The sequence below is a fragment of the Populus euphratica genome, unplaced genomic scaffold, assembly GCF_000495115.2.
Source record: "Populus euphratica unplaced genomic scaffold, PopEup_1.0 scaffold1594.1, whole genome shotgun sequence".
Lineage (NCBI taxonomy): Eukaryota > Viridiplantae > Streptophyta > Magnoliopsida > Malpighiales > Salicaceae > Populus > Populus euphratica.
The window spans coordinates 26,116-29,066 of record NW_011501447.1 but is presented as its reverse complement, the minus strand read 5'-3'; the positions used below and the strand labels follow the sequence as shown (position 1 = coordinate 29,066).

Here is a 2,951-nt window from a genome sequence, read left to right as displayed (position 1 = left end):
AGTTCCATTCAAAGGTAAAGGCAACATTCCAATCAAGTTGAAGAATGGCGATCAAAGCTACATCGCCGATGTCTATTATGTCCTAGACATAAAGCAGAACTTGGTGAGTATAGGTCAACTTCTGGAGAAAGGTTATATACTTTACATGAAGAATTGTCATCTGACAATTACAGACTACAATGGGAGATTAATTGCCTATGTGAAAATGTCCAAGAATAGGATGTTTCCTTTAAACATCCAATATGATGCAGCAAAGTGTTTGAGTGCCATCACCAACAATGAAGAATGGCTTTGGCACCTGAGGCTTGGACATCTGAATTTCACAAATCTGAAGATGCTAGCAAGCAAGAAGATGGTCAAAGGTATGCCCCATATTGATCATCTAGAAGAAGTCTGTGAAAGTTGTGTCCTCAGCAAACATCACAGATCCAGTTTTGCCAAAGAAGTCAACTGGAAAGCAAACAAGCCACTGGAGTTAGTACACACAGATGTGTGTGGTCCGATAAAGCCTATGTCGACTGGACAAAATAGGTACTTCCTCATTTTTATTGATGATTTTAGCAGAAAGACATGGGTATATTTTTTGAAGAGGAAGTCAGAAGTGTTCAATTGTTTTAAAGATTTTAAAGCAATTGTTGAGAAGCAAAGTGGCTATAAGATCAGAACCGTGAGATCTGATCAAGGTGGAGAATATACAGCAAATGACTTTGAAGCCTTTTGTACACAACAAGGCATCAGACATCAGACAACACCAGCTTATACACCACAGCTGAATGGTGTAGCAGAGAGGAAGAATCGAACAATTCTTGATATGGCAAGAAGTCTACTCAAAGCAAAGAAGCTGCCCAAGCAATACTGGGCTAAAGCTGTATCATGTGCAGTATATTTGCTGAATCGCTGCCCAACCAGAAGTTTGCAAGCTGTCACTCCACAAGAAGCATGGAGTGGTCACAAACCAAGTGTTACTCATCTTCGAGTCTTTGGTTGTGTGGCATATGCAAAGATCCCAGATGCAAGAAGGACCAAACTTGATGATAAAAGCGAGAAATGCATCTTTGTCGGATATGGTGAGAGAAGGATGGGATACAAGCTGTATAATCCCATCACCCAGAAGGTAATTATGAGCAGAGATGTTATCTTTGAAGAAGATAAAACTTGGCAATGGAATGATGACCAAGAAGCAGTTAAATGGATCAGCACTGATTTGATCCTTGAAGATGAAGAAGTACCAACAGTACTTGCAGAAGGTCCAATAGTACCAGAAGATGAGCCACAAAGTCCGGTACACAGATTTCCTGTATTCAACAGGAGAAACACATCAGAATTATCATCAACACCATCATTACCAGAACCATCATCAGCATCCTCATCAAAAGGACCAAGAAAGATGAGAAATCTAGACGAGTTGTACGATGCCACTCAAGTCATGGAAGATACAACTTTGTTTTGTTTCTTTACCTATAAAACAAAGAAGAATGCAAAAGAAGAAGTGCAAAAATACAAAGCCATTGAAGGGAGAAACATTTATCAGAATGAAGTTCATGATTGGCATGACATCCCTCGATTGAGTTTAAGGGGGAGAATTGTTGAAGTAAACTCAATCCAGAAGGTCAATGAAGGCAGCCACCAGCTGTCACCGCCCAGCCCCAACCGACCAGCCGCCAGCCGCCGGCCGCTTTCACACCGTCGGCCAAAAACCGCCTTCACACTTGAAGGTTGAATTTTCTTGTTTTGATTTCGTGTATAAATAGATAGCTAAGCTTATGCAATTATGTGTGGAGAGATTGAGAGAAACACTAGAGAGAAAGAGAGAAAGAAAGAGGGGTTGTTGTAAGCTTTTGTTTATGTTATTGTAAGCTTTGTTCTTGAAATAAAAGAGTGTGTTTTATCCCCTCCGAGTGTTTCAAAGCCACCACAAGTGGTTTCTCCCACCAACATAAACTACCCTGCATCTAACTTTATCTATAGCTCAGAGCTGACAACATGATTTAAGATTTGGCAAAAACTCAAGAACTCATGAGAGACTGAAAGAAGCTGCAAGAGATATTGAGCTGAGAGGGATACCATCATAATCTGTGAGTAAATGAGTGACTAAATCGAACCCCAAACCATCAAAAATCTTAAAAAACAAATCAGTAGCTGCCTAAACTTTTCATTTGCTAAAACTACATTTTTCAGGATAAAAAACTCATGTTTATATCAGACAATGCACTTTATATTCCATCATCTGGAGAATGTTGAAAGGCGTGATGAAGACTAGTACATTAGGTCTCATGGCTGTGGTTGTGTCAATCAATCAAGGGTTAGAATCAGGGTTTGAGCTGGTAATTGGGAGCTTGAGTTCCAAACACCAAATTCTGTTACCTCTTTCCAAAGGGGAGTAAGTGACAAACGAATTCAGGTGCTGGAGGCATTTTAGACAAATGTAAGGGATTTGGTCTTGTCGACAACTTACAGATATCAATTCAGGAGTTTAGAATAAATCCATTTTTGGTAATATTCTTCCCACTTTTGTTGCTACTAGGTATAACTATTATAAGAATAACAGACGGGCTATTCTTTTTAGATTTCTCGGGTGATCTGGAAAAATGAAACCAGCAACGCATTCTGAGAGAGAAAAATGCATCTCTCATGTGAATTCAAGCATCGAGCAATGTGAGAATTTATGAGAAGCAGCACAAGGCTGGCGAGTATACTTGCCTCCTTTTGGGAACTTGGCTAAGATCCTCTGGCATTTGTTTATGAAACTCTTTGCTTCTCTCATCCTCTTGTTTATGAACATATACAAGGAAGAATAGACATAGCATTACCTATCTGGCATTGAAATATAAGGTTTGATCCTCTGTTATTGCCAATGCTGAAGTGCTTGCATGGAATCTAATCTCATGCACTTATCTTATCTAATCACAAATCTTGTAAACTCATCCTAGATACATGGGGGGGGGGGGGGG

General features: G+C 39.7%; 1 long non-coding RNA gene across 1 annotated transcript; it reads left to right on the top strand.

The window, feature by feature from the left end:
• The first annotated feature begins 2,424 nt into the window (after window positions 1-2,424).
• Window positions 2,425-2,828, top strand: LOC105117904 (uncharacterized). The gene is made up of 2 exons (XR_840830.1): window positions 2,425-2,493; window positions 2,567-2,828. It is a non-coding gene; the product is annotated as an uncharacterized LOC105117904 (long non-coding RNA).
• Window positions 2,829-2,951: the final 123 nt, after the last annotated feature.